A 14,953-nucleotide genomic window follows, 5' to 3' on the forward strand; every position below is an offset into this window, starting at 1 on the left:
GAGGAGCATTGTGAGATAGAGGAAAGGACATGACCCTGTAAGAGTTCATATGTAAGAGGAGAGGGGAAAGTGGACAAATAGCTGAGAGATGATGAAGAGAAGAAGGTGGAGGTGTAGGAGTCCTTGATTCAGCCATAAGTTTTAAGCCACAATATAGAGCTCTTTTAAGGTCTTTGTTCTGTAAACTTTGGCTGATCAGACATTGTAAATACTGTGGGAGTTATCTGGCTAAATGCTGACTTTGGAGTTTTGTAGGGCGCTTACCTGGCTTAAACATTTAGCTAGATAGAGAAGAAGCGTTGCAGGGTGGAGCTAAATTAACGAGCTAACTGAGCCAGATATCTTTAGGTCTGTCTCGGAGCAGGCCCAAAGTTATCCAGCCATGCGTGCTGGATAAAGTAGCACTTATCTGGCTGTATTCAAAAGAATACAGCTGGTTAAGTGGCACAGTGTAAAACTAACAAAAAAAAAAGTGAAGCTCAGGCCTGGGGCCCGGTTCCCATACACCCTCTCCAAAATGGGCCCTGCTGGACTGAGCAACCTCCACCTCTCCAAACCTGTCAAAGAGCACTTGAAAAAGAAATGTTTGGGTCCACTGGGTGGCCTCCCATCATCCCTCTGCCCCCTCCCTGGCAGACAGTGTCAGTAAGTACCCCCTCTTTCCCTATTCTCCCTCCCATCCTTGTGCTTTTGATTGCTGGGAAAAGAGGGACCTTACTGCCACGATCAACCAAGCTGGGGAGGAGAGGTAGGGGAGGCCGACCAGTGGATCCCACCACATTTCTTTTTCAAGTTCAGTTTTTAAGTGCTTTGTGAGTGATTTGAGAGAGTGGGGTGTTCGACCTGGCAAGTCCCATTTTTTAAATATTGTGTAGAGCAGCAGTTCTCAACCGGTGTGTCGCGGCACACTAGCGCTGCTCTCCCCCCTTCACCTCAGTGAGACGAACACTGCTGTCGTTCCTGCCCGGGCTATCAGATTCATTCCCCAGGAGAACTTTCAAGAAAACACTGGACTTTGCTGGGTGAGAGACTCCAGGACACTCAGATGGGTTTCAAAAATAAAAGTCTTGAAAACAGGAAAACTCAAAAGAGAGGAAGGAAGGGTAGAAAAACTACCTTCACCCCAACTCAAAATGGCAAAATTGACTTCTTTCAGAATGAGAACAAGACATCTTTCCTTTAGTCCATACTCAGGCTTCATCCCTTGAAACCCAAGGGTCCTTTGCCTTGAAAAATAACAAAAACAGAAGCAGACATAGTGACATCCTGCTTCCTTAAAGGGCTAATGCTAAATTCACACACTAAAATGGTGGCACTGGGTTGTACAGTCTGAGATTCTACAAGAGGGAGATAAAGCCCAACCAAACCACTACTTCTGCGCACCCTATTACTATGGTGCAATTCTCGTAGTAGAGATCCTTCAGGTTCTCTACACCAGCGGTTCTCAACCTTTTTCGTCAGGACTTACCTGACAAATGGTTCTCACATGCGTGACACACTGAGCATGTGATCATGACGGAGCTAAATGTAACCATATACTCTGTATCTACAGGATCCACCCTGACCCCCCAGCAATGGCTACAGAACAGAACTAGGACATTCCCCGTTCAATTTACCATTCAAAAGAGATATTTCTGGTGCCATCTCAGTAACAGCAACATAAACACTCTCTCCTACCAGGAGAAGGACCTTCAACAACTTAAGCCCATAACTTGAGGTGTGATATTTGGAGTCCATCTCACTAGCCCAGTGCTTACAATTGGATGGGGTGCATGGAAATGGAGCCACAGGCTCACATGTCACTTTTTACTACACTGTGCCACTTAACTGGCTATATTCTTTTGAAAATAGCCAATTAAGTCTTAAATTATCCAGCTATCTTTGGCCGGGTATCTTTAAATCTAACTGGCGATATTAAAAAGATGGGCAGTTAGATTTAAATTAGGCGCAGCCCCACCATATGAAAGAATATCCTTTATTTTGGACAGTCGGTGTTCTAATCTTCATATTTGGTATTCAGGGCTTAAGAAGGCAAATTATTTCACTAGCTCCTAAAACTGGTCTCCCACTGGTTGAAGGACCTTCTGAGCTGGAGTTGAGGAGAGAGATCCTCTTCAGAAACCCAGATTGGCTTATCTTTCTAGGGCTGTCCTCAAAGCTGAAGAGGAACCCAGCACCATGGCAACATCCCTTGCTGAAAAGGTGGCAGGCTCCAATTTGCTCTGTACCAATTGCATCGATAACTCGTATTGACAAGCACCTAGCTCCATAGATGGCACTAGTAGTTCCAGAAACAAGTATGGAACGATGAGCAAACACACTATAAACCAATCAGTCCAGCAGGTGTGTTGCAGAATAGGTAACAATGATCCATAAAGAGAAACCCAAGACAAGCAATTAGTGAAAATTCAATAATACCAGGATGCCAAATATTTATTGAGATGTCATTTCCCCGACACAGAACCGAGTTTCACTAGGGCTGCATCAGGAGGGACAAGTTACATGTAATATAATAACATTGGCGTTACACCCTTGAAAGAAGTCTCTGTGAAAACAAAAAACAATTCAAAGAATGTAAGGATCATAGGTAACGTGGCAAAGTAGCAGAAGAGAACTCTAAACACACATAATTTAAAAATGAAGAATACATACCCCATTCAATCACATGAACAAATATATTAAACAGGGACAGTATTTGAAGGACTGTACTTGGATAGGTGTAACCAATTGCCTGAAATTTCAGAGGTCCAATAAAAGTAACGAAGTAAAAAATAGTAAATAAGAGACTGGGATGAACTTACAAATAAAGAAGGTGCAGTTCAGTTATACACAAGTGAAAGAGTTTTGTATCAAAAAGCGCACAGGGTGGCAGTGTAAGTTAAAAAAAAAAAAAAGTACTTTATTTTTATTGGTCCTCTGAAATTTAATTATAATTTAAGTGATTTGTTTTTCTTCATTTTCAGGCAATTGGTTACACCTATCCAAATATAGTCCTTCAAATATTGTCCCTGTTTATTATATTTATTCTGTATTGTTCATTTTTATAATTTGTTTAGAGTTCTCTTCTGCTACTTTGCCACACTACCTATGGTCCTTACATTCTTTGAATTGTTTTTTGTTTTCAGAGACTTCTTTCAAGGGTGTAACGCCAATGTTGTTATATTACATGTAACTTGTCCCTCCTGATGCAGCCCTAGTGAAACACGGTTCTGTGTCGGGGAACTGACATCTCAATAAATATTTGGCATCCTTGTATTATTGAATTTTCACTGTCTAATTGCTTGTCTTGGGTTTCTCTTTATGGACCATTGTTACCTATTCTGAACACACCTGCTGGACTGACCAGTAGTTTCATGCTATGCCATACCAGTCATTGCAGGATTCTTGGACTTATGCATCAAAATGCTCCACTATGACCTCACTGACTGCTCTGTGATCTGCCATGTTATGTGAGCTGACTGCACCTGAGAATAAGAGCTCTGTGCTGAGAATGTGGATGACACCTTGGTCAGCCCCAGATCTGGGATAAAAAAAATAGGTTAGTGCCATGGGAATCCTCCACACCATGATCAAAGATGGCACCTATTCTGATGAGGCTAAGTCTCACCTCATCCTTGAGGTCTCCACTCTGGTGGAGCCCTGAACCTCTCTTTTCTTTGGCTCTGAGGGTGATTACCCCAAGGAGGGTTCCCATGCCATTTTGGAACTCTTCATGGCACCTTCTCCTGCACCACATTTAGCCTATGACCTGAGGTGGATCAGGAGGCTATCATCATGAAGTGGGGGCTCTTCCCATGCTTATGGGATCAAGCGGGGGATGCTTCCCACTTCGATTTGTTGTGCCAGGAGCCTGATGATGCCTTCGGCTAATAGAAGGACTAAGGGGCACTCCATGAAGTTAGCAAGCAGCACATTTAAGACTAATCTGAGAAAATTCTTTTTCACTCCATGCACAATTAACTCTGCAATTTGTTGCCAGAGGATGTGGTTAGTGCAGTTAGTGTAGCTGGGTTCAAAAAAAGGTTTGGATAAGTTCTTGGAGGGGAAGTCCATTAACTGCTATTAATCAAGTTGACTTAGGGAATGGCCTCTGCTATACTGGCATCAGTAGCATGGGATCTTCCTGGTGTTTGAGTATTTGCCAGGTTCTTCTGGCCTGGTTTGGCCTCTGTTGGAAACAGGATGCTGGGCTTGATGGACCCTTGGTATGACCAAGCATGGCAATTTCTTATGTTCTTATGCTCCTTGAGGAATGTCTCCACTGCTCAGCCTCATGCCGAGGCTTGGGGCTCTTACCTATTGGCACCTTCCTTGAGGTTTCCATCTTTCAACTGTGGTTCATCTGTACCCTAGAGGAGATCAGACCACAGCTGTAGCAGTTGGAGGAGTTGTGGTCCAGGAAAAAATGGTAGACTGTGCACGTATCTGTGATGGATAACCTGCACCCACAAATGCAGGCCTTAAAACCTCCTACCGGAGGCTTCTTGGCCTTAAGCTTCTCTGTACTCTTCGATATCTTTCTCAATCTTCTAGTCCCCAAAAAATAGAAAAATTCTGAGAAACCGGGGCATATCTACTATAACTTGTAAGAAGAAAGACTGTGGAGCTCATGATGTATTGCTTGCATACAAGAACTCTCGCACATGCTCAGTAAAGTCTTACTGAGAACTGGGACCATGTTGGCATAGTCAGGTGATGTCACCCTTGCATAATGGCTAATCCATGCCTTCTTGTCGAAGGAAGAATGATAACACTGGGAGTAGCTGAGTAGCAGCCCTGTGCACTGCCATGCAGATGAACCTGAATTTCATTCTCAGCTTGGGGCTTGCACTCTGTGGGCCAGCTGGGGCTGAGGATACCGCAGTGGCAGTGCTTTGCAAGGAGTCAGTCATCACTCAATGACTGTAGGATGCAGGAAAGTGCATGACCCCTGGCCAAGCACAGTCGCTGAAATGACTGGACTAAGATAAGTTGGGAGGGGATGTAAATAGTGGAAAAATCCCTGGGTAGTTATGAAGTGAGGCTCATGGCACCCGATCTCAGCCCTGGGTCTGACTGAGCTAGAAACTCCCAGATTAAAAAAAAAAAAAAAAAAAAGACAGAAAATTGATATCGTCATCAGCAAGGAATTAATCTCCCCAAGCAAGTATGGTGACTTCTGATGATGAAAACAGAGTTAATAGCTTGGGGTAAACATTATACTGTGCCAGAGCTGACCCAAACTCCACATATTGGAGAATGAAACATCCCCTTAACAGTTGTAGAAGGGAGCAAGACTGGCCTATCCCTGTACTCATAGGGCCAGATTTTAAAACTTATGCGCGGGCATAGATTTGTGCGTGCAACCTGGCACGCACAAATCTATGCCCGATTTTATAACATGCGCGCGCAGCCACATGCATGTTATAAAATTTGGGCTCGGGGCACGCAAGGGGGTGCACACTTGTGCACCTTGCGTGCGCCGAGCCCTAGGGGAGCCTCAATGGCTTTCCCAGTTCCCTCCGATTTTGGAGCAGCCTTGGAGGGAACTTTTTTTTCGGTCCCCCCCCCACCTTCCTCTCCCTTCCCCTATCTAACCTACCCCCAGCCCAACCTAAATCTCCCCCCCTCCATCTTATTTTATTTCTTACGCCTGCCTTCCGCCGGCCGGCTGCAACGAAGGAGACCTCGAGACCACCCCCTTCACGCCTCTTTTTCGAAGCCCCGGGACATACGCATATCCCGGGGCTTGTGCGCGCCACTGAGCGTATGCAAAATAGGCTCGGTGCGCACAGGGGCAGATTTTCTCTGGATACGTGCGTTTGTGACACATGTAGCCTTTGAAAATCTGCCCCATAATGTTTTGTCTGGGGAATCAAAGGGACATTTCTAGTTGGGAGACCTATAAAGAATCCAGAATCTTAAACATTGACCTAGAGTCATCTTTTTTGTGATGTACTTGAAGAGACCTAATTAATGCCATTTAAGAAAACTCCCATGTTTTGGAGAGGATTTCAATATGCAATCATATTACGCTACAGAACTGTTTTGAAAGCCTCTCATCAAAGATTAGAAGAGTATTCAACTGGAGGGGGGGTGATTTACATTGAGTTCTCTAAATATGGTTTCTAAAAAGTTACAACAGAGAGAGAAATTCAGTAACAGGACCCTCTGGGGCTGTTAGTAATTTAGAATAAATAAGACAGCCTGATAGAATTACCCCAGGAGTGTATATCACAGGAACATTGTCTTGGCATAGATCTCAGAAGAGCACAGGAAACAGTTTGAATGTATGAACACTGCCTATGGGTAAAATAAATGTAGCCCCTACTCAAGGGGTTAGAATCTCTTCATGTTTCTCTCAGGTTGTTTGATTCAGTCAAGTCTTGCAAGCTGATAGGGAGAGGATAATGTGAATCAACATTTTGGGATCTGTCTATCGTAAGATCATGTACACACTTACACACTTTCACACACTTACACACATTCTCTCTCTTTCTCTCACACACATGCGCTCTCTCTCTCTCTTATACGCACAGACTCTTAATCATTCATACACATGCTCTCTCTCACATACAGGCTCTCAATTACACACACACATGCTATGTCTCTCACACACAAAGGCTCTCAATCACACACTTACATATATGCTGTCTCAAACACTGTTGCTCACTCCCCCACTCATTCATTCACTCACTCTCCCCTCCCTACCGAAGAACAACTGGTGGCAGCAACAGCAGCCTCCTCTTCTTCCAACCCTCGCAGCCTTGAGAAAGGTGTACCCTCAGCCGCGGGGCTGACGTTGTTCCTCTCTTTGCTCTGGCCCGATGCTGCCTGCACTTGTAAATAACCGAGGTCTCTTCTTCCTGCGTGCGTGGCAGTTGCAAACCACTTCTTCTTCCAGGCTGCGGGGGTGGGAAAAAGAGACCATGCTGCTAGTGCCGCTGACTCCAGCTACCCTGCCACGTTCTGCCCAGCTGGAGGAAGAGCTTGCATCGCGCTGGGGTAAAGGGGAGCAGCTGGACCAGTGGGGGACCGGGAAGTGTGACAGCAGACTGCATGTGCTTGGCGACACACTGGTATGTCGTGACACACCGGTTGAGAGCCGCTGATTTAGACATTGCAGTATGTTTTTGTTTGGATCTTGAGTATTGATTCTGTTGCACTTAATCAGGCGCACACAAAAACTCTTGGTATGTCTTCTGACTGCACTTTGGTTTAGACATTCACAGCCACATTTTAATCTTTAGTTAATGCATCTAGAAATGGCTGGGGCTCTGGTGCCAGCTCCAAGACCTGGCGGTGCTGGTCAGTTTGTTTAGCTATGCTCTGGGGCTGGAGCCGGAGGGAAGCTGGAATCAGAATAAAGCAGGGCTCCAGAACTTGGAGCTGCTACACTCCATTTTTAAGAAGTCGCCAAATGTTTGGCATGTTAAAGTGACCCAGGCTGAAATTGAATCTGAACGAAATAAAATTCCAAGAGACTGTGTTACAAGATGGAATTCAAGCTTGACAATGATTGAAAAAGTGGTCCAAGAGGCAGAACAATTGTGAAATTGTGTGTGTGTGTGAGAGAGAAATGCTCAAGAAGCCACCACAACTCTGTCTGGTGCAAAGTATCCAACTGCATTTCTCATCGCCCCTGCAGTAGCAGGAATTTGCAGAGCTCTTGGAAATCCTGACACTAAATCTGAGTCTGGCCTAAAAATGAATTGACTGTCTTTTGAGTCAAATCTCAACAAGTCTGTTGAGCTTTGAGAATGATATGGAGGGTCAAATATCTACCTTTCTAGATCCAGGTTTTAAACATCATCTTTTTGACACTGAGCAAAAGGAAGCTGTGAGGAAAGGTTTGTGTGTTGCTCTTTGTGCACTTAGTGAAAATAATATCCCAGTGACATTTCCAGCCAAGAGAGCACATACATCTGCAAGTATCCATGACTTCTCTGATAGCCTCCTATTGTTTGCACTGTAAGCTAAAGGCGAATGGAGCAAAGAAGAGGGAGTCTACTGTCTTTTATAGCTTTTTGAAAAAGATGCAAAGATTCACTGCCTTTCTTAACACAACTGGCTCATCGTTTCTTTTGTGTGCCAGCAACATCTGTAGAAAGTAAAAGATTGTTCTCTAGGGCAGGAGACTTAATCACCAATCACAGAACAAGACTGAATTCTGCAAATGTTGAGAAAATCATTTTGATAAACCACAACTTATCCTTGAGTATGCAGTGAACAAGGGGGGGATTTCTATTTATTTATTTATTTTTTAGATTTTTATTCTACTTTTCACACTTTTTTTTCAGCACTTCAAAGTGGATTACATTCAGGTACTGTAGGTATTTCCCTATCCCCAGAGGGCTTACAATCTAAGTTTTGTACCTATTGAGAAAAAGTAGTTTAACGAGGGACAAAAAAACAGAAACAAATTTGTTAATGTAATTTAGCAATTAATGTCATACAAATGTAGTTTCTGTGCCATGTTAATTGTTTAAAATAGAAATACAGGAAGCCAAGATGGCACTTCAGCAGGAGACAGATCCAAATCTTTCCTCAGATTTTTTTTTCTCCTTGGTTATAATGGTTAAGGACTTAACCTGCTGTCCCAACTATCCCTTCTCCTTTGGAGCCAATGGACTCCTTTGCATACATACGCCATCCGTGATCAACGATTGCTGGAAAACGCAGGAGAGGAAGGGGCAGTGGAGCCCCTGACTTCCCCAAATCGAAGTGTTCTGCTCAGCCCCAACCTGCGAGAGCTGCTGAGGGACCCCCACAGGAAATCTCCCTCCTTTGCGTGCATCAGCAACTGTGGCGCTGGCTGATGACCTCAGAGGGCGGTTATTGCCTGCAGGGGAGTGCAGCAGATGAAGGGCATGTTGGGGATTGTTCCAGCTCCCTGGGTAACGAGGGATCCAGGGAGAATTTGGTGGTGTTTGGAACTTTAGAAGTGAAGCAGATGGGATAAGTTTCTGCTCCCCTGGGTACAGCGGTTGGCTTTCAAGATCCCTCAGCGTATTTGCCAGTGAGAGAGAACTTCAGCATTCTCCATGGAAGAAATCTGGAAGGCGATTTTTAATTTGGGTAAGTCCCTTACTACCCACATGTCTATGGTAATTGATAAAACTAAGATTCTTGAAAACAACTTTTAAAATGCAAGAAGTCAAGTTGGAAGAGTTAACTGAACAAGTGAACCTGGCTGAAACCTGCATTGAAAATATGGTTAGGGTACAAGAATAGCTTATTAAGGATAATCTACATTTCTGGTCAACAACTAAGAACTTGGAGAATTTGATTAGAAGGCAAAATGTTTTGTAAAGTTTCCCAAATTGAAGTCTGTATTCACTTTGGAATGCTTGTGTTTTTGTGGTGGCAGTATTGATAGTCCCTGTACAATATTGATAGTCTCCTGTCTCCAGAGCTTTTTATCCAATTTAATCTAGTCCAATTTATTTATATTCCACTTTTCAAACACTTAAAAGTGGATTACATTCAGGTCCAGTGCGGGCTACAAAAGAACCTGAAGATGGGGCAGAGAGATCTGCTACAGTTTCTGAAGACAGTCTGATTATTATAGCTCTCCTGGAAACATCAGATGATACATTGGTATCTTTGTCAACTATGATCGTGACTTTGGTCTTGGACCAGATAGGGACTGGCTTTTGAGGTTATGTTTTGGATGTCGTGAAGAGCAGTTTTTGAACTGTAAAGTCAGGATTTTCCCAGATGTGTCCAAGGCCACTCAGAGGAGGGGTAAGCTAGGCGTGCTACAGTTGGGCGCCGTTTTCAAATTGTGGTTTCCTTGCGCAAGAGCTATGTTAAATATCACAATGTTTCTTATGGGCTCTTTGAACCTTCTCAATTGTCTCCTTTTTTTGAATGATGTGATTAGGTGTCAAAGGCAGAGTGGGCCTTCTCTTTATTCTCTTATCGTCTTTACACTCTCATTAAGGATATAGTTTAATGACTCCTTGCTTATGGGTCTTTATCTTTTTTTTTCTTTGATTAGTGTTATTGGAGTCTTTTTATTTGGGGACACATTAAAATGTCCTCTTATTTCCTACTCTTTTTTTTTTTTTATTCTTGGCTATCGCTAATTTGTGTTTTTCCTGTGTTTAAGAATACTTGATTATATATATATTAATGTTGTAAAAAAACTTAAAAAGTTATATTACTTTCCCATCCCTATTTATTATGCCATAGTTGCTGACTTGTTAGATATACAAATAAAATAATTCAGGTTTAATGAAGAGCTTTTAAGTATCTTTTTTTCAATGAAATGCATAATTATCTTGCAATATTATTCAGTAGCATTAGCTAGAAAATGTTATTAAGCTGTTTATACTATCATGCATTTTTTTTATTTACACATTTGTTTCCATGGCTTCAGAGTTGAAGCCTGGTAAAAGCAACCCAGAGCGAGAGCATGGATATCTGGAGCTGAGGTTCTCTCTGGGCTCCAGAGCCAGCCTGGAGCCAGGAGTTAGACTACTGGAGCTACCCGGAGCATTGCCAACCCGATAATACATGCACTGGCAGCCTTTTTTTAGAACTAGAAATCAAGAATAGAAGTTGAATGTGACCTGAGTTCTTCAAATCGTATAACCGTCCCCTGTGTACATTCACAAAGCTCAGCGGTTCTCAAACCTAGTTCACTGCACCCTTTCTTTAAAAAAAGAAAAAAACTTTCCTTTCTTATATATGTATAAATAACTATTCTTTCCTTTCTTCTAGGTATAAACAACATTTGGATGTAGCCAATTATAATTGTCAAACGCATACACATACACTGGCATAAACATATGTCCAAGAGGATAATTTTCTTCCACATATTAACATGCTTTCCTAATCACTGTAGTATACATTAGTTTTTCTGTCTGTTTTATTTTATAACAAGGATCCAGAATTTTAGTGAAATCTGTTCTTGACATGTTAAATGCAACTAAACCTGAGTAAAAAGCTGTACAGTACATCTTGCTTCTGAAAATCTAAAAACAGGGCAAGGGTCTCTTTATTCATCAAGACATGTTTTGGGGCACAGGGTGAACCTCTTGTTTCAGGTTAACACACCTGACACTTAAGAACAATTAGAGTTCATGATCTCCTCCAGGAGAGCTCTCATCCTGTGACATGGAAGAGCTTCCCAATGTGGCTGTGATTGCAGGTCAAACCAAAGAATTCAAAAGGGCGGTTACAGGGTGAACTTAGCTTCTGCGGGATAGAAAATGCCTTAAAACAGCACAAAGGTAATGTGGATACCAAGCAATTCATGTGAGTTTTCCAAAAAACATACACCCCCCCCCCCCACGCCCCAACTGCTGCTGTTAAAGTAAGAGCACTTAACCGGCGTGATTTCTGAAACTGGCAGGTCCATCCTCCTGGGCCCAGCCAAGAGCATTCCGGCAGAGGACCTGAGTGGAGGGAGTGCCATTGCCCTTATTGAGAATGAGAGTTGACGTTCCACAAATATAAAAACAATTAAAAAAAAAAGATAAATCAGGACTTCTCAAATTGAGCCTGGACCCCAGCTGATGGTTTTATAGGTGCTGCATGGCAACAGGTGCCAGGAGCAGCGGCATTAGTACTGGAAGTCAGCATGGGGCCTGTGAGCCAGCATGCTTTCACAGGCACTGCAGTGGCACTGCCCTTTGCATGAGTTTCTTGGGGTGATAGGGGAAGCCCTGCTTTCACAGGCACTGCAGTGGCACTGCCCTTTGCATGAGTTTCTTGGGGTGATAGGGGAAGCCCTGCTTTCACAGGCACTGCAGTGGCACTGCTCTTTGCATGAGTTTCTTGGGGTGATAGGAAACCCTGCTTTCACAGGCACTGCAGTGGCACTGCCCTTTGCATGAGTTTCTTGGGATGATAGGAAGCCCTGCACAAGGAAGGATCAGGACCGCTGCAGGACAACTTGCAGGAGCTCATGCTGCCTTTCAATGCTAATGCTGCTGTCGCTTGCAGTACGCTCTCAGGCTTGCAACCAGCCATGAGGGGAGGCGAGATATGAGCGTGCATGGGCCGGTGGAGATTGCCACTACTTCTCTCTCTCTCTCTCTTCCCACCACTGAACCTACCGAAGATGATGATAATTTCCCCTGTCATTAGTCTGTCCTTTCTTCCTACCAGTTGTCATCCACCTTTCCTCTTCATCCTGCCAAACCAGTCCAGACAAGTGGTGCAGTGTACCCCCTATCAGCAGATAGAGGCAGAGTGCAAGATCTGGCACAGCAGGAAAGGCGTCAGTAGTTCTCTGCCTCCAGCAGATGGTAGGAGGGATCTGATCGAGCAGGAAGGAGGAGAAAGTCAAGGATGCATGGTCAATGGTTTTCCCCACAGCCAGAGCTGGGCCAGGGAACCATCTTTAAGACAATAGTCCTAAGAAGGGGGCCGATCTTCCTTTCCTAGGGCAATCAGGCCTGCATTTCCCGCTTGAATAAAGAGTACTATATCCTTAAAAAAAACAGAAGAAGGCACAGCGGAATAATGGAGTCGTGAGCAACAAATGCAGAGGACAGGTGGCAGCAGGGCCCTAAGCACAGACCCTGGCCCCTAGCGCCTCCGCAGCACCTTGACAAGTGAAAATATGGAGAGAGAGGGAGAAAATGTTTAAATTGTGGAGTCTGACGCATTCCAAGCGTCGCAGATTCTTTTTTGCAAAAATTGGGATTGCGCTGAAGTAGAAGCTGCACTAGAAGAGGGGGAGGCATTTCGGGTCCCTCGGAGAAGCATTTCTTTTCTCTGTTTCAATGTAAACTGATGTGATTTGTATGTTATACAGGAACACCGGTATATAAAAATTAAAAATAAATAAATAAATACATCTTGCCTTCAGCCGCATATCCTGTGGTGTTTGAGCAGGGAAACATAGCAGAGAGACGCTCCCAGCACTCGTTGACAGCGTCTGAACAAGGTGCCACAACCCAGAGACAGGCGACCAAAAATCCTTCCTCCCCCCCCCAGTGAAGGGGACCAGTTAGGGAGGAAGTGCAGGGATACTTTCACCCCGGTGTAGACTCTTCTGAAGTGGAATCTCATAAAGACGGAGAGGAAGCAGACCCCACCCGGAGGACTAGCAGCTAATGTTATTCAGGCCAGAGGAGCTTAGGTCCCTCGTTGCCCTAAGGCTAACAGAGGACCCAATCCAAGGAGACAAAACCAAAAGGGGGACCCCATCCTCACAGGAATCACATTAGTTAAAAGTTTGTGAAGCCCTGAGACAAATTTTAAAAAACCAGGACAATATTTTTATCTTGTGCTGTAAAAAAAAAATATTTGGACTAACATAGAGGACATTTGGCTCTGTCCTAGGGAGCTCTATTTATTTATTCGACTTCTATTTTGCCTTTCAGACTTTACTCTTGGGTGTAATCTCTTGCACCCCTCCCAGTTTGCCAGAAGAGAGGGCTCATATGTGCTCAGTTGCTGGAGGGCGCCACAGTTATGTGGCAAATCATTTTAATTTATTCCTGTGTTGCTCTTCATAATTACTTTAAGTCATGGTAAAGTAATGCAGTGTGCATGGGGGCATTTTGAAAACAACATTCATCCGAATTCTCTTGTGCTTCTGCATGAATTAATATCTGTGTTGTAAAGCATTTTTTTTAACCGTCATTTGTCATTATATTGCTGTCGAAGGCCCTGTGATTGGTCAGAAACTAGTGATGCTGCAAATTTCTTACTGAGCAGCTCTTCCCAGCTGTATGCTAGTCCAAAATGTGGACTTCCTTGTAATGTCTCATACTTAAAATTCAAGCATGGAGGTAACCTGCGCAGAACAGCACTTACAGTCCTAATTCCATGCTGGGCAGACTGGAAGGGCCAGTTTGGTATTCATCCTTCCACATTACTATGTTACTATATTTAGTTTGAATGTAGCAACAATCGTTCATAAAGAAAAGAAAGGAAGGAATTAGAAACACCAAAATTTGTTTGACTATTGGTGGCTCTGGCCCTCCAGCCCCCACTTTTTTTCCACTTTATACACTCAGCTAAGCCCCCAAACCATTCAAGCGACGAGACAAACTTGCAGAAACAATTATCGTTTATTCTTCTTCCAACACAGTTACTTTCTTGAGACAGCAGTACTGCATGTGCATAAAGCAAACATCTGTATACAGGAAGGCAGAGAGCACTTCACAGCAGCTTAAAATCCCTTCCAAGCCTGCAGCCTGTGAGGCTTTCTAAGTCTGGCCTTTAAGCCGTGGATTTCCCAGGCTCCTTTCTGGACTGTACCCATCTGGAGTGTTAAGCTCTCAGCTTACCACGGTCTCCTTTTGACCGGCTCTGACTTCTCTAGTCATTTCCCTCCCTCGGGAAAACACCTACTGCCAGCTCCTTGTCCCTTTGCTCGTTGGTGGCCTCCTTCGGTCGAAAATTTCAGGGTTTGCAGCTTTGAATTCCTTTTCTAGCTGTGCAGACAGTTGTCATAAGGTTTGAGACTGCGCTGTTTAGTTGGGCAGTGCAGCTTAAGGCAGAGCACGTGACAAAGTAAGCTGAAGAGCAAGCTAACATACAGCAGCAACCTAGAGGGATTCTCTGGTTAGAATCCCTCCTGTATTAATGCATTGTGGCTGACAAGGCCCTGGATACGCAGTTAGGAAAATTAACTTCCTCATTTATGAACATAAGGCAGGTGAACCAAAGATGACGTATAGCTAGAGCATGCTGGGATAAATTAATATATAATCTTTTGTATCCTGGGTATTACCATAAATAGCAATCCTTAAAGTTGACTGTAAGATCGTGTAGGCAACATGTAAGCTTATGCGTAGGTATTAGGAGTTAATGATTACTGCCAGCTGAACTATTATCATGATCTGTACATACATAAGAATTAAAACTGCAACACTGGCTCAGAGCAGCTGCCTGATTTTGATGGTAAACTTTTTTTTTTTTTAATCAGACTGCATGCATCTGATGAGAAATAAAGGAAGTAGGATTGCAACCTGTTTCTGGTTCTTGTTTTTAAAAGTATCTTTGT

The 14,953-nt window shown here is 43.6% G+C and overlaps 1 protein-coding gene across 2 annotated transcripts in view; it reads left to right on the forward strand.

Moving 5' to 3' along the window:
• TSPAN5 (tetraspanin 5) overlaps window positions 1-14,953 on the forward strand; it is a 187,348-nt gene that overhangs the window by 156,157 nt on the left and 16,238 nt on the right. The gene's annotated exons all lie outside the window — the stretch shown is intronic.

The sequence above is a fragment of the Rhinatrema bivittatum genome, chromosome 1 (assembly GCF_901001135.1).
Source record: "Rhinatrema bivittatum chromosome 1, aRhiBiv1.1, whole genome shotgun sequence".
NCBI classification, from domain to species: Eukaryota; Metazoa; Chordata; class Amphibia; order Gymnophiona; family Rhinatrematidae; genus Rhinatrema; species Rhinatrema bivittatum.